Below are 24,881 nucleotides of genomic sequence, written 5' to 3'. Positions count from 1 at the left end.
GTTTTATTTTTTAGATTATGGTTTGGGCGGCAAAAGAGCTAACTGCCCTTTTAAGGGCAATGCCCATCCAAATGCCCTTTTCAGGGCAATTGGGAGCTTAGGTTTTTTTAGATAGTATTTTATTTGGGGGTTGGTTGTGTGGGTGGTGGGTTTTACTGTTGGGGGGTTGTTGTTTTTTTTTACAGATAAAAGAGCTGATTGCTTTGGGGCAATGCCCCGCAAAAGGCCCTTTTAAGGGCTATTGGTAGTTTAGTTTAGGCTAGGGTTTTTTTTTATTTTGGGGGGGCTTTTTTATTTTAATAGGGCTATTAGATTAGGTGTAATTAGTTTCAATTTCTGTAATTTGTTTATTATTTTCTGTAATTTAGTGGGGGGGTTTTTTGTACTTTAGCTAATTTAATTTAATGTAGGTAATTGTATTTAATTTAGTTAATTTATTTAATTATAGTGTAGTGTTAGGTGTTAGTGTAACTTAGGTTAGGTTTTATTTTACAGGTAAATTTGTCTTTATTTTAACTAGGTAGTTGTTAAATAGTTAATAACTATTTAGTAACTATTCTACCTACTTAAAATAAATACAAACTTGCCTGTAAAATAAAAATAAATCCTAAACTAGCTACAATGTAACTATTAGTTATCTTGTAGCTAGCTTAGGGTTTATTTTACAGGTAAGTATTTAGTTTTATATAGGAATAATTTAGTTAATGATAGTAATATTTATTTAGATTTATTGTAATTATATTTAAGTTAGGGGGTGTTAGGTTTAGAAATGTAGAAATGACCGCAACCTTGGCAAGCGGCTCCTGACCCGGAAACCCCAGAATCTGTGTGGGCGTTGGACTCCTGACCTCCTGGAGTGCCGTAGCCAAAACGGCGGATCAAGCCGAAATAGAACAAAAATACAAAAATAGGCAGGCACTCTCCAAACCACAAAAAGTGTTTTAAAAGCAGTAACACTTTATTAGAAAATTATTAAAAGAATGCATGCAGACACGGCAGTACAGGTAACAGACAGTCTAACATGTTTCACGCCACAACAGGCGCTTACTCATAGACTTAAGTCTGTGTCTAAACTCAACACTTTTATTTGAAAAAGAGGCAGTCAAATTAACCCCCTCATATCCAAAGGAAAGCGAAAATAGGTAGAGTAAAAACAAAGCCTATATATGTGACACTGAAAAAACATTAGCTTGGATTTATAACATTAAAAGTATAAATACCTATTCGGACTTTATATATCTAGAGTCTAATTTATCTCAATGCTAGTAACATCTTTAAATTAAAAAAAGATGAACCATTAGTATACGCATAGAGAATAATGAGAAAATAAAAACATTATTTGTAAACAGTTATCACAAATCGTTATTGCAATATGCTGTCACAGTTAATAGCATTTAAATAGTACATCCTAAACAATAAGTGCTAAGGATTCATAGATATTATAAAATATATTTTGTTTAAATACAATAGAAAACACGACCATGAAAACATTGCTAGAAGTTATTATGAATGAAATTGTTTTTTAATAGAATTTATGTGTTATGTTTTGAAACACATATGCCCTGTTACTAAAATGCGCTAGTAGTTCTTATTTTAACAGAGTTAAAATAAGAACTACTAGCGCATTTAAGAACTACTAGCGCATTTTAGTAACAGGGCATATGTGTTTCAAAACATAACACATAAATTCTATTAAAAAACAATTTCATTCATAATAACTTCTAGCAATGTTTTCATGGTTGTGTTTTCTATTGTATTTAAACAAAATATATTTTATAATATCTATGAATCCTTAGCACTTATTGTTTAGGATGTACTGTTTAAATGCTTTTAACTGTGACAGCATGTTGCAATAACGATTTGTAATAACTGTTTACAAATAATATTTTCTCATCATTCTCTATGCGTATACTAATGGTTCATCTTTTTTTAACTTAAAGATGTTTCTAGCATTGAGATAAATTAGACTCTAGGTAAATAAAGTCCGAATAGGTATTTATACTTTTAATGTTATAAATCCAAGCTAATGTTTTTTCAGTGTCACATATATAGGCTTTGTTTTTACTCTACCTATTTTTGCTTTCCTTTGGATATGAGGGGGTTAATTTGACTGCCTCTTTTTCAAATAAAAGTGTTGAGTTTAGACACAGACTTTAGTCTATGAGTAAGCGCCTGTTGTGGCGTGAAACATGTTAGACTGTCTGTTACCTGTACTGCCGTGTCTGCATGCATTCTTTTAATAATTTTCTAATAAAGTGTTACTGCTTTTAAAACACTTTTTGCGGTTTGGAGAGTGCCTGCCTATTTTTGTATTTTGGTGTTAGGTTTAGGGTTAGACTTAGGTTTAGGGGTTAATAACTTTAATATAGTGGCGGCGACGTTGGGGGCTGCAGATTAGGGGTTAATAAATGTAGGTAGATGGCGGCGATGTTAGGGCCGGCAGATTAGGGGTTAATAATATTTAACTATTTTTGCGAGGCGGGAGTGCTGCGGTTTAGAGTTTAATATGTTTATTATAGTGGAGGCGACATTGGGGGCGGCAGATTAGGGGTTAATAAGTCTAGGTAGGTGGCGGCGACATTGGGTTTGGCAGATTAGGGGTTAATAAATATAATGTAGGTGTCAGCAATGTTGGGAGCAGCAGATTAGGGGTTCATAAGTATAATGTAGGTGGCGGCGGTGTCCGGAGCGGTAGATTAGGGGTTAATAATAAAATGTAGGTGTCAGCGATGTCGGGGGCAGCAGATTAGGGGTTAATAAGTGTAAGATTAGGGGTGTTTAGACTCGGGGTTCATGTTAGGGTGTTAGGTGTAGACATAAATTTTATTTCCCCATAGTAATCAATGGGGCTGCGTTAAGGAGCTTTACGCTGCTTTTTTGCAGGTGTTAGACTTTTTTCAGCCGGCTCTCCCTGTTGATTCCTATGGGGAAATCGTGCACAAGCACGTTACACCAGCTCACTGCTGACTTAAGCAGCGCTGGTATTGGAGTGTGGTAATGAGCAAAATTTTGCTCAACGCGCACTTCTTGTCTTTTAACGACGGGTTTCTGAAAATAATACCAGCGCTGTATATAAGTGAGCGGTGAGGGAAAACTGCTCGTTAAAAACGCATAGCCTCTAACGCAAAACTCGTAATCTAGGTGATTGTGTTTTTTTCCGAATATACGATTGTATCAGCTTTTGAACACATAATGAGAATTGTGCTGAAATAACTGATATAGTCACATTGTTATATGAAACCATTTTCACCTCTAGAGATTTATTTGGGATCTGTTTAAGACCAATTTGAAAATTATCTGCGATTTATTATTGTGAGATTTTTGTGAGAATCATTTTAATTGTCAGCTGTAAGGCGCCCTTTTCATTTTCTAAACTATTGTAATTCTGTACTTTAAGCCTGGGGGAGCTTATTACGAAAGTGGCTAAGACATCCTCTGCTCCTTCCCTACCATCTTGATTATTCAACGAGAGTGATGGGCCATCCCACTTAAAAGGGTTTCTGCAGGTGCTTGTAGTACATTGCACTCTTTTCAGCTACACTGTCCCTATTGCCCTTTTCATGTCAAAATATTGATCTAATACGCATAATTGTATGCTCTATCATTGAATCATTAAAGACATTTTTGGATTTTCATGTTCCTTTAAATGGACATTCCAGACAAGATTGAAATGCATATGGGTGCATTCTACTTTTGAAAAGAATAATTTTTGCAGTATACATGTATTTGCAAAAATGCTTCTAATAAAAGCTATAGCTGTTTCAAGAGTGTATTTAATTAGCAGTTGCTGATGGAGATGCTTGTATCATCTGGTAATGACAAGAGAGAGACTAATAACCTTCCCAGAATAAACTAGGCATGTGCCTAGGGCAGCAGGATTTAAATGTGGCAGCATATGTTGAGCGGTAGTTCTCTGGCAGTATGCTTTTCCATTCCTAATTTCCCCAAAGTGTTTATTATTGTTATTACCAATCATTGACCCTAGTTATCTAGTGTGGGGGCGGGTGCTGGACTCCTGAGACGAATATGACCACACTGATTGCACATATACACTTCCCTGCATTGCATTGTTCTCGTAGTAAAAAGTTTTAAGTTACACTTTGCTTGGCAAACTCACACATGGCTTCTTTCCCAGCATAACATTACTCGGATAGCTTGCTAGAGGAAACACTTGCCATAGTTACATTCCATTTACCACAAGAAGGATCAGATGTATAAACTGCCCCCCACTGACAATCGTCACTTACACCACAGAGCCAGCGCGCACCTATTGTTCTTACGGTTGCCAGGAGTCCACCAGACAGTCCAGTATTAGAGCAGGTTGTCCAGTAGAATCTTCACAAAACTACTGGACACTTAAATATCCTTTTTTTTTTTTTTTTTTTTTTTTTTTTTAGTGTTAGTTAAATGTAAAAGTCCTACAATGGCTCAATGCATTATTAAGTGAGGGGCAGTTGTTTATTTGTGTTACTGGCAACCAAAGAGGTAGAATGATTGATTTGCATGTTACTGACAGCCAAGGGGACAGTGACTGCTTAGTTGTAAAAACAAATATACATGGTAGCATCACGAGTGGGGTCTAAGGTAAAGCTTTGGTGGAGAGAACAGTGTGACCCTCAGAGGCCATCATGCCCAGTCACCTACAAATTGCCCAGTATTTTTCTGAAGGACAGCGTGCAACCATACTTGATATTACACACGTTAATTTTACATAAATATTTAATACAATATAGTGCAGACCTAGCAAGACTGTAATCATCTTTGGACAGTGAATTTATGGTAAAAAAATCTGAATAGATTACATCCCATAACTGTATATGAAACCCATTTATTTTTTCTTTCATGATTCAGATAGAGCATGCGATTTTAAACAACTTTCGAATTCACTTCTGTTATCAATATTTCTTCGTTCTCTTGGCATCTTTTGTTGAAAAGCAGGGACGTAGGCTTAGGAGCCGGCCCATTTTTGGAGCACTATATGGCAGCAGTTTTGCAAGAATGTTATCCATTTACAAGAGCACCAGGTGGCAGCACTATTTATTGTAATTTAGTGCTCCAGACACCTACATAGGTATCTCTTCAACACATAACGCCATGGGAACAAAGCAAATTTGATAATTGAAGTAAATTAATAACTTTTTTTAAAAAATGGGATGCTTTGTCTGAATTACAAGATAATTTTTTTAGGTTTCATATCCCTTTAATTAATTGATTGAATGGAAATTGAACTATATTGCAGTATACATTATTTATTATTATTTTGCTTTCTTTTTCTGTCTCACATTCCCAAGAGAGACTGGAAGTCAAATTCTGCAAGCGAAGTCAAATTCTGTTAAATTGCTTGAACAAACTACATACTACAAAGTGATTGATTAGAGCAATACACAAACTCATTATGGATCGTTCTAATTGTCCACAATTAAGGAAGATAAGATAAACATACTCACTGGGGTTTCCAAGAAATGTATGAATAATTTTATGAACTCTGCATTGTGCTAAGGAAATTACGTTTTATTTGCTGTTCATACCCTTTCCAATTCAGTTCTTAAAAGGACATTAAATGCAAAATTGCGTTCCCCATTGAAAGTTAAATTATGCATAATTAAGAAAAAATTGCAATGCACTGTCATTATTTATTTTGGTTTCTTTTCCTGTAATTTAACTCTGACAGTTGTAGTTTATCCACTCCCAGAGAGCCTCTGGAGAGCATTTAATGGAAAAATCAAATCAGCCAATAGGAATGCAATGGTACCCCTATATAAAAGGGGTACCTTGCACTCAATCTTCAGTCTGTGTCTTGAGATCTCATAAAGAGGAGCTCTGTGTCGCCTGGATGAAGATGAGGACCGAGGTCGCAGATGGCCTCGGCGCCTTCACCTTCGCCACTGGGATGAAGATAGATGATGGACCACGGTTGATATGAAGATTGAAGAAGATGCTCCGCCGATGTATGAAGATGTATCGCTGCCAGGATTAGGATGGCGCAGTGGCGTAGCGTGGGGGGGGCTACAGGGGCGGTTGCTCCGGGCGCATAATTCTTAGGGGCGCAAAATTTGCGCTCTCACTGTCTCATATTGTCCCTCCTCCACTGCAGGCAGATGCAGCACTAAGAGAGGAAACTTTAAAAAAAAATGTATTATTATTTTATTTATATATAAAAAATGTATTTTGTGTTAACTTAGGGGGGGCTGGGGGTGTACTGTTGGCTCCCATGGCTCAGCGTGCAATGTAAGTAAAGTGTGAAAAAGGGAGACTGCACTGTGTACACAGGAAGTGGTTAACAGCTGCGCACTTCCAGTGATAATTGCGTGAATGTTGCGTGGTGCTCCAGGAGGGGACCTTGGCTTCCAGACCTGGGTCCCAACTGCCTCAATGAGGACACGGAGCAGAGGCGGAACAGCAAAGAGTCTGCTGAGCTGGTTAACGGACTAACAATGGTGAGTAGGATTGGAGGGCAATATACACATATATAGCAGGCTGGGCTGGGGAGCAATTGGCTATAAGCAGAAATAGGACCTCAGCAGTCGGTAAAGTAGCTGTTGCTGCAGTGCACCCAGTGCATTGTTAAGTGGGGTTGATTGTGGCTGGGGACTGAATGGTAAATGAAAAGCCCCAAATGTCACCACTGAGTTATTTTAATTTTTTAAAGCCAGCTATTTTTTGTCTTCCCAAATTCCCGCAATATATACAGAAAGCGGGAACTCTGGAAGTGGAATATAGTGAGCGCACATAATTCACTACAATTTTACTGCCCAGCTTTGAAACTCTCTGCCGGCTCCCTGGTGTGATGGTCAGTAAGTTATCTCTCACATGTGTTGTTGGGTAAAGTAGTCTGTAGGGATTTTAAATGGCTTTTTTTGCTTATAATGGAGCTTTTTAAAAAATATTACCTACTACTGGGATGGGATTGTCATGGCTTAAAAATAGCCACTTCTGATATTCATGACAAAAAATTAATCAAAATAATGCTTTTTTCCCCAATTAAAATTCATCTAATGAAAGCAATTTTTAATACTAAATACCTCTAATATGAATTAATTAAAATTATGCTACAATATTGCATCTGTTTGCACACTGAAAATTGTATTACTCCCCTGTCAAAATGAATAACAGTAGCTAGATGAGAAATGATTTCTTCTAAATAAGGATTTTAAATAAAATACAATTTACATTTGGATATGATAAAATGGGCAGTGTATAAACATTTATGTGTGCTATGTTTAGGGAGGAATAGCTCCTATGCTAAAGCTGCTTGTCACAGGTGGCGATAATTGATCAGCTAGCATTTTCACAAGTGATCCCCTGAAAAGCAGAGTTGTGATACTCCTGTATTACTCTATAAGGGATGTATTGTGGCTAGTGAGGAACAATAATACATCATCCCATAAAGGAAACTTTTATATATGCTAGTGAGTCTTGAAGTAGTTAAATGTGACTTTACTCTTATTAATTTACCTTCATTCTCTTTGTATCTTTATTTGAAAAGCAAAAATGTAAGCTTAGAAACTGGCTCATTTTTGGATCAGCATTTAGGTAGAACTACCTATCAACAAAGGCTACCCAGGTTCCGAACAAAAAATGGTCCGACTTCTAAACTTACATTCATGCGCTTTCAAATAAAGGTACCAAAGTTGATAATAGGAGTAAATTAGAAAGATGTTTAAAATTGCATCGCATTTAAGTATTATGCTTGCCATGTTTGGTATACTGTTAAATTAGAAATGGTGAGCAGAAGGGGGGGAGTGGGCCTCTTTGCCCTAAAATGCCAGGGCTTTTTTTTTGGTCCCAGTCCGGCCCTGTGTCTGGCTTTGTTATGCATGGTCTGCACAGTGTAATGTGCTGAGCTAAGAAACCTGCATTTTGAATTTAAATCAGAACAGCTGCAGCAGCATATATACAAGCTAAAATCCAGCAGCTCTGTCTTTCCTCCTGCAAAGCTGCACAAGTGCATAGGTTACCACGGCAATCTATTAGCCTTTGGAGACAATGGTGTTAAAAAAAATCTGACTTCTCACACTCTGCTCTGTGAAATATGATCCTGCTTCTATATAGGTTAGGACTTAGGGGGCGCAATATTTGCCTTGCCCTGGGCGCTGACAACCCACGCTACGCCACTGGGATGGCGCACCGCCCCTTCATCATTGGTAAGTTTCAATTTGGGGCTTAGTGTTAAGTTATTCGTTTTTTGGGGAGTGTTTTTTTTTTTTTTTTTTAAGGTTAGGGATTTTATTTTGGGCAGCAAAAGAGCAGAATGCTTAAGGGCATTGCCCATCTAAATGCCCTTTTTGGGGCAATGGGTAGATTAGGGTTTTTTAATTTATGATTTTTTAATTTTGGGGGGTTGTAATGTTAGGGGGTAATTTATTTTTTATTTTTTTGCAAAAGAGCTCTTAACTTTAGGGCAATGCCCTACATAAGGCCCTTTAAAGGGCTATTGGTAGTTTATTTCCAGATTAGGTTATTTTATTTTGGGGTGGGTTTTTTTAACGGGGGTATTAGAATTGGAATAATTTTTATTATTTTGGATTATTTAGTTTGTTATTTTTTGTAAGGGTAGTTTTTTTTATTTTCTTTAATATTAGTTTTTTTCAGTAATGTTATTTTTTTTTATTTTCAGTAATCTTATGTTTTTTTATTTTCTGTAATGTTAGGTTTTTTTTGTAATGTAGATTTTTTTATTTTTAATATTTCTTTAGGTAGTAAATTTTAAATTTTATTTATGTGTATTTTAATTGGGGTTAAGTTAGGGGGTATTAGGTTAGGGGGTTTAGTTATTATTTTAATACTTTATGTTGTTGGGGGATGGCGGTTTAGGGGTTAATAGTTTATTTAGATACTTTGCGTTGTGGAGGGTGGTGGTTTAGGGGTTAATAACTTTAATTAGTGTTTGTGATGTGGTGGTATGGCGGTTTAGGGGTTTTGAATAGCGTTTTAAAGTGTCGGTTTATTTATTTATTTTGGTTTTGATTTTTACGTGTGAATTTAACTTACAAAAAAAATAGTCTTCATTTTTATTTTTTTACGCGTTTTTTACACCAGAAATGTGTAGTTGCGCACATTTCTGAACCTTGCCAGTTTTTCCAACTTACACCAGTATATCATATAGCGGCTTGTGTTATGTGATTCACCCAATGAGGCCCATTTATCGAGCTCCGAATGGAGCTTGAGGGCCTGTGTTTCTGGCGAGTCTTCAGACTCACCAGAAACACAAGTTATGGAGCAGCGGTCTAAAGACCGCTGCTCCATAACCCTGTCCGCCTGCTCTGATTAGGAGGACAGGAATCGCCACAATGCAACCCGATAAAGTACGATCGGGGTGATTGACACCTCCCTGCTGGCGGTCCATTGGCTGCAAGTCTGCAGGGGGGCGGCGTTGCACCAGTAGCTCTTGTGAGCTGCTGGTGCAGTGCTGAATACGGAGAGCGTATTGCTCTCCGCATTCAGCAATGTCTGTCGGACTTGATTCGCACTGTCGGATCAGGTCCAACAGACATATGATAATTCGGCCTCATTGTGCAAAGTGAACTTACGGGCGACGTAGGTTTCATCAGTTGCGCTGAAAAATGCGCAACATATGTTATCACGCCCTAGGATCAAGTGAGAATGGAATAAACTTTGATAAAACATAACTTTTATTCTTCCTAATAATATAAAGATCTGGACTGTTGCCATTACAATAAAAGTTTCACAAAACATATTAAAATAAAGTATTACACTCATATATATATATATTTTTAAATAAAAATATGTGTTATATTGTAAAAAATGTTTAAAAAGGATTTAAAAGTGATATAGTATATGAAAAGGTATTTGAATGGGAAGGGTTCCAAAGTATACACATACACTTTTGAGCCCTCCCCAGTCAAAAATCCTGAAAAAATGCAATATCATATTTAAACAATTTAATATGTTTTTATGTTTAGTTGTTTTTATTTTTTTTATAGAAATACTTGAGGAAGAATTTTTTTTTTATATATATATATATATATGTGTGTGTGTGTGTGAAGGTATATACAATATATATCTATAGCTCTATATATTCATATAGATATATAAGTATAGATACAGTATGTATTTTACAAAATATATACAGATATACTGTATATACTTAAAAATAAAAATTTCTTCTTAGTAAAAAACATACACCTAGATTACGAGTTTTGCGCTAAACAGGGTGCGAAACTAACACCAAAAATGTTGCGTAATTTCACTCTCTATAGCGCTGCCATTACGAGTTACTGGAAAGCCTCCTTGTGCGTGCGATATGGTGGCGTTAAGCTCCATACTGCACAAAAGCCAAATGCTGCTTTGACGTGCTCGTGCATGCTTTTCCCCATAGACATCAATGGGGAGAGAGTGTTAGAAAAAAAACTAACACCTGTGATCGCGAAATGAAAAATCTCCGTAATGCAGCCCCATTGATGTCTATGGGGAAAAAAAGGTTACGTTTAAACCTAACACCCTAACATAAACCCCTAATCTGCTGCCTCAACATCGCCGACACCTAAATAAAGTTATTAACCCCAAATCTGCTGCTCCCGACATCGCCAACACTAATAAAAGCTATTCACCCCTAATCCGCCGCTCCCTGACATCGCCGCCACTATAATAAAGTTATTAACTCCTAATCTGCTGCTCCCGACATCGCCAACACTAATAAAAGTCATTAACCCATATTCCGCCGCACCCCAACATCACCGCCACTAAAGAAACCTACTAACCCCTAAACCTCCGACCTCCCACATCTCCGCAACTAAATAAAACTATTAACCCCTAAACTGCCGGCCCACCACATCGCAAAACACTAAATTAAACTATTAACCCCTAAACCTAACACCCCCTAACTTTAAATTAAAATGACAATAAAACTATTTAAATAAATAAAAACTTACCTGTGAAATAAAAATAAACCTAAACCATTAAACTATAAATTAACCTAACATAACTATTCTAATAAAAAAAAACTACCAATTAAAAAAAATATCGAAATTTTGGGGGGGGGCGGAGCTTGCAACAGAGCGAGGTGGCAGCATAGAAACTGAGCTCCTGTATTTGTATAGCTTTACATTCATTTTATACCCTGAAATTTCCCTATTTTTTTATTTATTTTGATCTGACCTCTTATTCTATAACCTTCTTTCCCAGTTTATTTACTTTGTCCCCCCTTAAATAAATCTTAGGGACATATCTCACTAATGTGGCAGCTACGATATAGACTGCTCATTATAACTACACCCCAGAGACTTCACTGAAAGACAATCCGTGAGGTACCTATCATCCAGACACTCAACTGTGACTGAACAGGTCGGATCTCTACTCCGGAGTTACAATCCTCCATTTCTTCACCGAACCGGTAGTATGTGAAGGAAGCCTGCGAAAAGCCGCCATCTTAGGAGGGCCCAGTCAGTGAAGGAGAGAACGCAGGAAACCTCCTGATCATCAGCGGCTCTACAAGTACAAATATACTTACCGATTGAACGCAGCCTTCTCTCCTCAGTGCCTTAGACTAAGGCAGTTTAGCGGATGATCTTCAGATCCTGAGACACAGCCAGGCAGTCCGATCACGCTCCTTACGGCACTCCTCTAGACACAGCTGCAGAGGTACTTGTTTGCATACCCGGACACACATGTAAGTGACCTCTGATATACGATATGTGCTAGCTCCTAACATTGATAAGAGCCTACTACATGGTATAAGCCTAGTTAATACAGCAGCTTACACATAACTGCAGACCAGATATTTTAGTAGCTGCCACATACAGGATCAGGGAGCCTTAAGACCTTGGAGCATTGATCCTGTCTGAGAGCTATATTACAACGTAAATTATCACTTAATGCTGTGCTTGGAACTCTTTCCACCCACCTACTGACCTACTATCAACTAAACTCACAAATTAACTCTAAGCATCTGTGTGACTTGGCTAGTATTCCCTGTATAACATCATTCAACTGGAACGCAGTCTCCCCTTGCATCACCCTGCAATTTATTGACTTTAGACCTGCTGGAAATAAGGAACTGAACTACACCACATATATCTCCTGGTTTAGGCACAGGAAATTTGCACTTAAGATCCCAGCCTTTTTTTTTTTCTCTTTATACACATAAAGGAATACTGAGCTCTCCACTTGATCCACAAGGGAGTGTGCATTTGAGATTACCTGATTCATTAACCTCATGAATTAACCTGCTACATCAGGCCCTGCTTTAGATCTTACTATTAGAGATCTTAGTCGGTCTCCTCCTCCCTTTCCCGCAGGACCTTAGTTCCTGCGGGTCATATCCCATCTCTTTTGCTCGACTTTGCCAATAGGAGGCACATCCCCAGGAGGGAGACCACACATCAGAGAGACTCTGGCCTAGAGATAGCCTTTCTCGCATGATCTTCAACTGGTGGTGCCAACCAACTTAACTACCTATTCCCCTTGTGAAGGTATTATATTGATTATGCTGGTCTAGAGACCCAAATGTAGGGGAGCCGGGCGGTTCGCCCCCCAGCCTCATTCATAGTCATTTGTTTCTCTCCTCCTTCACGTTACTGCAGCAATTCTGCACTCATTTGCAGCTATGGCTCAAAGCATGAGGAAAAAGATGAAGCACCAAGGGAACCCTAAAAGGACACTGAATGATCATTTTCATAGTAAAATTACCTCAGACCCAGAGGGCTCAGAAGACGACTCCAGAGAAGATTCTACTACGTATAACCTTCCTCCAAAATCTCCTAACACCTCAAAAGAAAGTCAAGGTATCCCACAATCCGCTGTGCTGCTAGATTCCATTAAAGCCCTCTCAGAGAAGATGGACACCCATTACTCATCTCTCAGACAGGACCTGAGACATTCCGTGAGTGAACTTAAAAGAGATATTGCCTCACTAGGAGAACGCATGGAAACCATACTAATCTTCTTGCATATTCTCAGAACTTAGTCGAACAGATCTCAGACCTAGAAGCTAAGATGGCGGATATGGAAGATAGGTCCCGCAGAAAACAATCTGCAGATCAGAGGCATTTCTGAGGACATCAACTCAACAGACTTGCTCAAGTACCTCTCTGGTCTTTGTGGAGAGTTGTTTGGGTCTGTTTCGGAAAAAGAAGCCATTATAGACCGAGCTCATAGAGCGCTTCGCCCCAGGAATTCTTCCACTGACACACCAAGAGATGTTATTCTCAGGCTACATTACTTCACCTTTAAAGAGAAAGTTCTTAGAGCCTCATTTCTGAATAAAAATCTCAATACACCATACGATTCAGTTCAAATTTTCCCAGATTTATCCCCATATACTCTGGCAAAGAGATGGACTTTTCAACAGTTTACGCAGAATCTACGTCGTCTTAACCTTAAATATAGGTGGGGCTTTCCCATCAAAATCTTTTTTCAACACAAGGACCGCACCTATACAATCTCTTCTCCAGACCAAGGAATGAAGATTTTACAATCGCTGGGACTTGTTCAAGCTGTTGATCATAACCCTAAAATCTCAGGTCAGGGAAGTACCCTCAACATTACTGAAAACTCTGAAGAATCTTTACACAGAGGTGTAGATATCTCCTGTAAGTATGCACTTGTAAGCACTCTTAGCCTAGACTGTAAGACAATTTCTTCTGGTTAGAATATGTTAAAATATAACCTTTATTGTGAATTTACTTAAAATAAGTGTTACCCTTATTTTAAGTAAATTCACAATAAAGGTTATATTTTAACATATTCTAACCAGAAGAAATTGCCTTACAGTCTAGGCTAAGAGTGCTTACAAGTGCATACTTACAGGAGATATCTACACCTCTGTGTAAAGATTCTTCAGAGTTTTCAGTAATATTATTTTTATGCATTAGCACCATTCCCTATATAAGTACAACTTTACTGAACAATAAACATTAAAGTTTATCAAATAGCAAATAAGAGGGAAAAAGCCCTAGTGGTGCCATTGTTTTTGTGTAGCAATAAAAGTACCCTCAACATATCAGCACCAGATTGGCAGCCCCTTCCCAGGAGACCCACCTCGCAGTCCAAAAGAAAAGACACACCAGATCCTAAGAGTCCTTCCTAACACCATACAGGATCCTCAGTCTTGAGATCAAGCCGTCTACTCAGTTCTTCCAGATGAGTACACACACGGGTACTTACCTTACCCTTATTACTTTATTTTGCTCACTCCACTTATAGATAGGTTCTAGTACCTTCCAGGATGGACAAGGGTCTCAAATCTCGCCCACTGACTTTATGTCAAGCTTACTCACGGGTACTTTCTTACCCTCGTCATTTTGACAGCTCAATTATACCATAACTATTATACCTGTAAGACTTTTCTGGACTTCTTATTTACACTAACCAATTGTACATTTTCTTTTGTACCTCCTCAATATGTTTGGGTTCTTACTCCCTTAGACTCTCCCTCTTGTGTGTAGGAGCATAGGTCCATATTCTAAGAAACCCCAGAACCAGTAAATCTGAATTCTACTTAATACTATACAGGTAGTTGACACCGCTCCATCACACTTAATAAGATAACATAGATTTAGAAAGTTCACCACCCTAAATCAATATATACATTCTATAGGAGTCTTAGACACTCAGATTGCTTATCGATACAGCCAAATTCTACTAACCCTTTTTTCTCTAAACAGATTCCAACACGAGTTTAAAGTTTGGCCCTTATTGAATTAGACTTTTTTACAAATATCCGAACCCTCTTACGGTTATGTTCTAGACTACTGTTTATTGTTAATACATCAAGGATAACTGTAATAGATAACAAAATTCTCCCTTTGTTTCCCTTCCCTTTAGATACTTGGTATAAATATTGTGATAACATATTCAATACTGTTTACTGACTCTATGTTGTTAATTGTTAACTATGTAACTAAACTTTTTCTCTGCTCCTCTCTACTAGAATTCTACAGATTAACACACCATATCCCTTGTCTACTCATTCTCCCTCTGGTTGAAACCTTTTACCCTTTATCCCCTTGTTTCTTGCTCATACACCTTACCTTTTCCTGCCTGGGGGCTACATTTTTTCCCCCTGCTCCTTTACATATCCGCTACATATCCGCTCATATACCTCCTTCTGTTATAACCCACACACCACTGAGATTTTCACTCATACCAACTTAGTTCTACAGCTGCCACCTCGTATTCTCGCATTCTCGCATTTACGCATTTACATTTTTACTATTTCTTGCCATTCCTTATACCTCTTTGAGGTCAATATTCACCTTACTCCGCCTCCTCCCCATCCCATATTTTCAAGCAGCTGCTGTCTGCTGTACTCTCCCCCAACTTCCGCATCTTCCAGCTGTGCAGCTAGACTGTATACTTACATAGATTCCTACCCAAGTTTAACTCTTTATTGCATCACCTCAGAGGTCACAATCTATTATTCATCTCTACTACATACATCCTCTTTTTCTAGACCACCTACTTGAATTGTCTTACCCTCCTCCCTTCCCTACTCCCCTTTCTCTAGTTTAACAGCATGGACAGTCTTTGTCTCCTCTCCCTAAATGCCCTGGGTCTTAACTCCCCTTCGAAACGCAGCTTATTGACGACCTTCTTACGAAAATCCAAGACTGACATAGCATTCGTCCAAGAGACGCATTGGACGACAAACCAAGGTATGACATATACTCCTAGAGGGTACCCGATAGTCTTGAGAGCTTCCTTTCAGTCAAAATCTAGGGGGGTAGCCATATATTTGAGTAATAATATCAAATTCGAACCCATATACCTAGAAACTGATCCTCAAGCCCGCTTCATTATACAAGTCTGTAAAATAAATAATCACTTACTTACATTAGTAAACATGTATGCACCCAATTCTAAACAAATTAGATTTCTTGCAAAGCTTTTAAAATTGGTGTTGGTAGTGAAACAGGGGGAACTAGTGTTGGGAGGAGATTTTATTCTCATATGGGATCATACCCTTGACAGAGCTGGGCCTAAGATCTCCACCTTGGAAAGAGCAATACACCCTCTTTCCAAAGCCTTTCAAAACTTAATCCTCCAATACAACCTATACGACTGCTGGAGAACATTACATCCAATAGACAAGGAATTCACTTTCTAATCTCCCCCACATAAATCTTTCAGTCATATTGATTATTTTTTCGTCAGTGCCCGCCTCCTAGATAATATAACCAATATAAAAATACTGACAGTATCGTGGTCTGACCACGATGCTGTATCTCTAACTATGGGACCACACTTAACTTGTACTTCTCCCCCCACATGGCAGTTGAGAAACCACTTAGTTTCGGATCCCATTCTTAAAATTGGAATCCAAGAGAAAATAATAGAATTCCTCGCTATTAATGATACTCCACAGATTACAACTGACGTACTGTGGGCTTCTCTAAAATCTGTCCTGAGAGGTCACTTTATTGCACTTGATGCAGAAGCCCGCAAACAAAGAGGGGCTTCGTTAGCTACCCTCGCTGCACAGCTTCGGTCGCTCAGATCTTTACTTAGTACAGTCTATTCTAGTACAACAGTACAAGACATCACAGTTATCACTAAATAAATTCAGTAATTAGAGCTCCAGAGAACTCATTTCACTCTTGACAAATTCAAAAGAATTTTCTATCACTATAGTAACAAAGCCTCCTCAATTTTAGCTACCAAACTTAGGCATCGTACAGCGCAAGCTAGAATCTTAACTATTAAGAGTTTAGACGATTCTCTAATTAACTCACCCAGAGGAATTGGAGACACCTTTAGATCCTTCTATCACACTCTATATAATATTGAAGAGGAACTGGAAGGTCCTCCATCTGATTCAACAGATATTAGATGCTTCCTAAACTCCCTACAATTGCCACTTCTCTCACCAGATAACTTTCCGGCACTGACCAATCCCATAACACTTGAAGAAGTACAATTGGTTATTAAAGACATGAAACTAGGTAAATCCCCCGGGCCAGATGGTTTTTCAGCCCACTTCTATATTCTTTCTCTTCTTTTCAACCCCTATTAGCTCCGACTTTATGTAAATTATTTGGAGAAATTATGAAGAAAGGTTCCTTTCCTAAAGAATTCCTAGAAGCAACAATTACTACAATTTTAAAACCAGGGAAGCCCCCAAATTATGCAGCAGTTACCGCCCTATATCCCTTCTTAATCTAGATACAAAGCTATATGCTAAGATCCTTGCTAATAGGTTATCAAGAGTCATTATATCTCTGATCCACCCAGATCAGGTGGGGTTTGTCCCTCAGAGGGAGGGCCCAGATACCACTTGATGGATTCTTGATGTCATGTCGATTGTGGCGAGTAGGAAGGTACCATTCATTGCCCTCTCCCTGGATGCTGAGAAGGCTTTCGATAGGGTGAGATGGGAGTATCTCTGGATTACGATGCAAGCCTTTAATATTCCGGATATCTTTATTTGTGCTGTGCAAGCTCTTTTTCAACCCCTTCAGCCAGAGTAAAGGGAGTTGGATTTAAATCAGATTTACTTCATATAACCAATGGCACAAGAAAGGGCTGCCCACTTTCACTCCTTCTTTTTGCTTTGGCGATTGAACCCCTTGCTCAGACGATTAGCCTAAATCCCCAAATTTCTGGAGTACAATTGGCAACCTCTTCTCATTGCATTTCCCTTTATGCTGATGACGTCACTTTATTTCTCACCTCCCCAACCACCTCGCTACCCGCTGTTTTTGACCTGCTTGCTTATTTTGGTTAACTCAGCTATTACAAATTAAATATCAATAAGACAGAAGGATTATATATTAGTGTCCCCCCTCAAGAACTCACCTACAAAATCTATACCACTTCCAATGGAATGCATATGCCATTAAGATATTGGGTACTTACTTAAGTCCAGATCCAGAAATCACAATTATGAAAAATTTCACAGATAGGCTGACCGAATTTAGGAACCTTCTTTCCTCATGGGAATTTAGGGAAATCTCATGGACGGGGAGAATAGCCACAATAAAAATGTCCTTTATACCCAAAGTCACTTACCTATTCAGATGTATCCCATACAACATACCTAGAACCCTGTTAAATAAGATACAAAGTCTTATTACTGTGTACATGTGGAAAGGTAACAGGCCTAGAATGTCTAAGACCACACTTCAGAGACCAACTACACATGGAGGGTTAGCCCTCCCCAATATCATACTATTCTAAACAGCAGCTAGATTATCACATTTGTTTAGCTGGAGTATCACAGATGATCAACCTCATTGGTTCGACGCAAAGGTTTCGGTACTCCCGTCAGGGCTTATCCTGTCCGATCTTTTGTTGATTCCCCCTCATTATAGGGAAAAACTAACTAACATATCCCCAATTATTTCAGATGCCCTCTAGTTTTGGGGTCAGACGAGACACAATCCAGATTTAGCCCCCCATCCCTCACCTGCACTCACCATGAATGGGGCTCTATATTCCCTTTCAGACTCTCATCTCTCATTGTGTAGGTCTTTGGCCCCTATCCTGGCTGGGGACCTCTATGACCAAAACCAGTGGCTCACACATACACAGTTTTGTACGAAATTTAAATCCCCTCCTCTCTATATTTTGAAGCATTTCGGTTACGAACATGGTTGAAGTTGTATGGATACCCGGGGATGGACTTAAGGTTGCCCTCGAAATGGGAGACTAAATGGATCCAGGGAGAAGGTCTGAGTCATGCTCTATCTTTCCACTACAATCTTCTTCTTGAACCCACCACACTTCATAAAATTGCTCAACATAGAGCTTGGGAAAGGGAGATAGGCTTCACTGCCGCCACCGCCACATGGCATGCACGTATCTCTCTAACTAAAAAACTCTTACACTGCACCACTCTCTGGGAGCTACAGTACAAGATTCTAGTGAGATGGCATTTGACACCCTCTACCCTTCACAGGATTTATAGCAGTCACCCTCCCTGGTGTTGGAGAGACTGTGGACAATTAGGGACCTCACTCCATGTGTGGTGGTCTTGCCCCAAGATCCAACCACTTTGGCGGAAACTTTTCAGAATAATTCATTCATTAAACATCACCCTACCATTTAAACCAGAGATATCTCTGTTGCACATGCAAGCCCCAAACCTAACAAACCCTAGTGAAGCCCTTGTCATATACCTCCTCATGACCATGAAGTTAGTGATTGCTAGAATGTGGAAACATAGAGACCCACCCCACATATCTCAAGTCCTCACCACGGTCCATTATATCAAACAGATGGAGTTATACTCCCACAGAGTCCTTGATAAAGTAGACTTCTACCATGAGATCTGGTTCCCTTGGATTGAGTTATATCCTGACTGACACAGACTTCCTACTGTTGTCCCTGAAGCCTCCCCCCCCCCTTTTTTTTTTCTCTTCTTCTTCTCTCCTCTTCCCGTATTCCTTGCTACTTGCACTACTCTCTGACCTCTATTACTATTCTTGGAACAGTTACTATTATTCAAGTTTTTGTCTTTATTATTGATTTAGCTGCATAAGATACCCTTCTTTATAGTATATATGAAAAACTCTTGAAGGGCTGAGTTCTTAATTCAGATAGGATAAGAGCATCAAATCGACTTACGGTTGGCTCTACTTAACTCTGTACGAGTATTAAAGTTGTTTTGTTTTTTTCCAGCAGACGCTGCTGGATAACCAACTAATAAGAATGTACAGTACCATGTATTATGCTCTTGTTTTATTCCTGTATAAATGTAAACCTGAACTCACTCTTCAACAAAATAAAGTTTAAAAAAAAAAAAAAAATCTAAATTACAAGAAAAATGAAAAAATCTAAAATTACAATAAGTAATAAAAACAATGAAAGAAATTATAAACACTAAATTGCAAAAAATAAAAAACACTAAGCTTACAAAAAATAATAAACGAAATCATCAAAAATAAAAAAATTACACCTAATTTAATAGCCCTATAAAAATAAAAAAATAAAAACAAAATAAAAACACCCCTTAGCCTACAATAAACTACCAAAAGCTCTTAAACGGGCCTTTTGTAGGGCATTGCCCTAAGTTAAACAGCTCTTTTACCTGTAAACAGTGGCGACTCTAGGAACAAAATATAGGGGGGGCACATAGATATAACAGTCAAAACTGGGGGGGCACTAATAATTAGGCAGCTGCCTCGTGTAGGGTTACCACCTTTTCTTCAAGCCAAGCCCGAACATTAGCGCCACGCTGCAATTTTTGGTATATGTGTGTATGTCAGTGTGTGTGTGTGTGTGTGTGTGTGTGTGTAAGTCAGTGTATGTATGTCTGTCAGTGTTTATGTGTGTGTATATATGTCAGTCTTTATGTTTTGTGTGTGTGTGTATATATGTCAGTATTTGTGTGTGTATATATATATGTCAGTGTTTATGTATATGTGTGTGTATATAAATGTCAGTGTTTATGTGTATATATGTCAGTGTTTATGTGGTGTGTGTGTATATATGTCAGTGTTTATGTGTATGTGTATATATATGTCAGTGTGTGTGTGTATGTGTATATATATGTCAGTGTGTGTGTGTATGTGTATATATATGTCAGTGTGTGTGTGTATGTGTATATATATGTCAGTGTGTGTGTGTATATGTCAGTGTTTATGTGTGTGTGTGTGTGTGTGTGTATATGTCAGTCTTTATGTTTTGTGTGTGTGTATGTGTATATATATGTCAGTGTTATGTGTGTGTAAATATGTCAGTGTTTATGTGTGTGTGTATATATGTCAGTCTTTATGTGTCTGTGTATATGTCAGTCTTTATGTGTGTATATATAAGAGTTGCCACCTGTCCAGGATTGACCCGGACAGTTTGGGTTTTGAATTATGTGCCCAGGTTTATGATGAAGTTGTGATCCAGATTTAGCCATTTTATTCAGTTTTTTTTGATGATTGCCCTTTAGTGTTCTGGTTGGGCTTGAAGAAAAGGTGTCAATTCTAGTGTATATGCCAGTGTTTATGTGTGTGTATAAGACAGTTGGGTAATACTGAGGACTGGAAGAAAAATTGCTCACATTTAGTGGAGCCCTTTAAACCACAGGCTACTGCCAGTAGTGCATTGATATTCCTGAGCCTACCTAGGTATGACTTTCAACAAAGGATACAAAGAAAATTAGATAACAGAAGTTAGAAAGTTGTTTAAAATCACATCCCATGCTCTGAAATATGAAAGAAAATGTTGGGGTTTCCTGTCCCTTTAATTAGTAGTCAGTGTAAAAAAATATATTCTCTACTGTAGGTGTAATTTAGGATATTTTTGTTAAATGTGAATGTATGTACTAGAAAATAAATAAATACACACACACATTCACACAGCATACACATATATACATACACTACACAGCATACACACACACACACATTCACACACACTACACAGCATACACATATACACACACACATTCACAGCATACACAGTCACACACACTACACAGCATACACATTCACACACTACACAGCATACACATATACACACACACACATTCACACACTACATAGCATACACACACACACATTCACACACTACATAGCATACACACACACACACATTCACACACTACACAGCATACACATATACACACACATTCACACACTACATAGCATACACACACACTACACAGCATACCCATATACACACACACACATTCACACACTACACAATGTGTGTGTGTGTATATGTGTATGCTGTGTAGTGTGTGAATGTGTATGCTGTGTAGTGTGTGTGAATATGTGTATACTGTGTAGTGTGTGTGAATATGTGTGTGCATATGTGTATGCTGTGTAGTGTGTGTGTGAATATGTGTGTATATATGTGTAGTGTGTGTATGTATATATGTGTATGCTGTGTGAATGTGTGTATTTATTTTCTAGTACATACATTCACATTTAACAAAAATATCCTAAATTATACAAATTCCATATACACACACATATACACACATTCACACACTACACAGCACACACATATTCACTCACACTATATAGCATACACACGCACACAATCACACTGCACAGCATACACATTCACACACTACAGAGCATACACATATACACACAGACACTACATCGCATACACATACACACGTTCACACACTACACAGCATACACATTCACACACTACAAAGCATTCCACACACACTACATATACACACACAGCATACACATATACATGTACACACACACTACACAACATACACATAGATAAACACAGATAAGCACACACTAATACATAAACACAGATGTGCAGAAGCACACAGACACACAAACAGAGGTGCACACACATATACATAGGCACGCATAAAACTAAGACATACAAACATAGCCACACATAACAGACACACACATATAGACACATAGACACTGACTGTTTACAAATAAAAACATGGAAAACAATAAAAACTTTATGAAAAGCTTGAGTGAGAAACAATATGAGGAATAAATCAAGCAGTACAGTCACCTAATCCAATTTAGTGACTCCAGGAGCATCACTACTTACATATACATTAGCAACCCACTGAACTGCATGTAATGAGATTGCAGTTTTATGGCTGCTGGACCCACCATAAGGGTGTTAATGTAGGTCACTGCCCTTATAGCACTGCATAACATACAGGTTTTCCATTCCTAACAATGTGCTGCACTGTCTTGAAGAGCTCCCAGTCTCACTCATTGTGAACTAGTTGTGCTCTGCCTTCTTTGTATAAAAATTAATGAGTGCTGGCATATGTACCTTTAAACGATCTTTGTGTGGGAGACTTGAGCTGTATCCCCTTACAGGACCCTGCACGTACCGCTCTTGACACTCAGGCTGTTTGTTTTGATGTACATTTTTTATCTATGGTGCCGGCTCAGACACACGCCCCCACAGCCTGCAAAACAATTCCTGACTTCTCCCCTTACAGGACCCTGCTGCCTGCACGTAAAGCTCTTGACACTCAGGCCGTTTGTTTTGATGTACATTTTTTATCTATGGTGCCGGCTCAGACATGCGCCCCCACAGCCTACAAAACAATTCCAGACTTCTCTTAGTTACTGAGCTGTTCATTTTTGTTCTTGAACTTTGCAAAGAAATTTAGACAGTTGATCCAAATAGAACACATTTTATAGCTAAATAAAAAAAAAGTTTGCATATATATTACAGGACAAAATGTATGTAAATTGACACTGTCACTGTGTGTCACCCAATGTCAGCACTGCGATATTTTAAAATATTGTTATAAACACACTTTATTATAAAATGCTGGTGAAATTATACAAATATGTCACAAATTAAAATAAACGCACACATGTAAACTTCAATGAAGGGAGGGGGCAGCAGGACAATTACCATGATTATCAGTGAGTCAGTGACAAATTCAATCTACATAGAAAGAGTTATTATTAAATCCGGTATTAGCAGTGTGATTGTAATACAATCACATTGCTAACACCGGATTTAATAATATTAAATGTACCTCAAATGTTATGCATTTTTTTTTAAAACTATTTACATAATGTTATGGTGCTCACTGCTTCGTAAATACACACTCACACAGTCACTCTATGTCAGATACCCACCTCCTGGACTAAAGACCTAGATCACTGGCGTCATGAAAGCGTCCTCAGAGACACTTTGCCACAGCTGTTCCCCAGCCGCATGCCTCGCTGTCCGCACTGAGAGAGTCAGGCCAGTTTACACAGCACATGTAGTCACATGCGCCAATAACTGCACTGACTGACTGCGCCGGTATTGGGTGAAATTGTGGTCACATGATGACCATTTGGTGGAGGGCACAATAGGAATTAAAACACTTTTTTTTTTTTAAATCAACAATACTGCAGCCTGGGGCTGGCGGGGGGGCAAATGGTGGGGCAAGCCATTTTCTAGGGGGGGCAAATGCCCCCCCCTTGCCCCCCTGTAGTGACGCCACTGCCTGTAAATAAATACAAAGTCCCCCAATAGTAAAACCCACCACCCAACCAACCCCCCAAAATAAAAAAACCTAACTCTAAAAAAAAACCTAAGCTACCCATTGCCCCTAAAGGGGCATTTGCATTTGCATTTTTCGTTGCCCTTAAAATGGCATTTAGCTCTTTTTCAAATTGCCCAAACCCTAATTTGAAAAAAAAAAAAAAAGAGATGGATGCCTGGACTTCAGGAACCGTGAGTAGATATTCTGGGGTTAGTGTTAGGTACTTTTTTTTATTTTTGGGGGTGTGGTTTTTTTCAGATTAGGGTTTGGGCAATGTGAAAAAGAGCTAAATGCCCTTTTAAGGGCAATGCCCATACAAATGCCCCTAGGGGCAATGGGTAGCTTAGTTTTTTTATATATGTTTTGGAGGGGCTTTTTATTTTTATAGGGTTATTAGATTAGGTGTAATTGCTTTTATTTTTGATAATTTCGTTTATTATTGGCTGTTCAAACGTTCCGCCAGGATGAAGATAGAAGACGCCCCCGCGATGGATGAAGATGTCGCCGCCTGGATGAAGACTTCTCACCGCCTGGATGGAGATGGATGTCCGGACTTCAGGAACCGTGAGTAGATATTCTGGGGTTAGTGTTAGGTATTTTTTTTATTTTTTGGGGTGTGTTTTTTTTCAGATTAGGGTTTGGGCAATTTAAAAAAGAGCTAAATGCCCTTTTAAGGGCAATGAAAAAGAGCTGAATGACCTTTTAAGGAAAATGCCCATACAAATGCCCCTTATTTTTTTACAGGTAAAAGAGCTGTTTAACGTAGGGCAATGTTTTTATTTTGGGGGGCTTTTTTATTTTTATATGGCTATTAGATTAGGTGTAATTGTTTTTATTTTTGATAATTTCGTTTATTATTTTTTGTAAGCTTAGTGTTTTTTATTTTTTGTAATTTAGTGTTTTGCGATGTGGGGGGCCGGCAGTTTAGGGGTTAATAGGTATATTTAGTTGCAGAGATGTGGGAGGCCGGAGGTTTAGTGATTAATAGGTTTAT

General features: G+C 38.4%; 1 protein-coding gene across 2 annotated transcripts in view; it reads right to left on the bottom strand.

The window, feature by feature from the left end:
* Nucleotides 1–23,595, bottom strand: part of TP53I3 (tumor protein p53 inducible protein 3) — a 151,819-nt gene extending 128,224 nt beyond the window's left edge. The window contains exon 1 of one of the 2 annotated variants that reach the window (XM_053709627.1): nt 23,493–23,595. The gene's annotated coding sequence lies outside the window, so the exon portion shown is untranslated. Of the gene's footprint in view, nt 1–22,665; nt 22,910–23,492 lie in introns of those variants that run through there. The other variant, XM_053709628.1, reaches the window with a different exon arrangement.
* Nucleotides 23,596–24,881: the final 1,286 nt, after the last annotated feature.

The sequence above is a fragment of the Bombina bombina genome, chromosome 4, assembly GCF_027579735.1.
Source record: "Bombina bombina isolate aBomBom1 chromosome 4, aBomBom1.pri, whole genome shotgun sequence".
Taxonomy (NCBI): Eukaryota; Metazoa; Chordata; class Amphibia; order Anura; family Bombinatoridae; genus Bombina; species Bombina bombina.
This window is presented reverse-complemented; position numbering and strand designations above follow the sequence as displayed.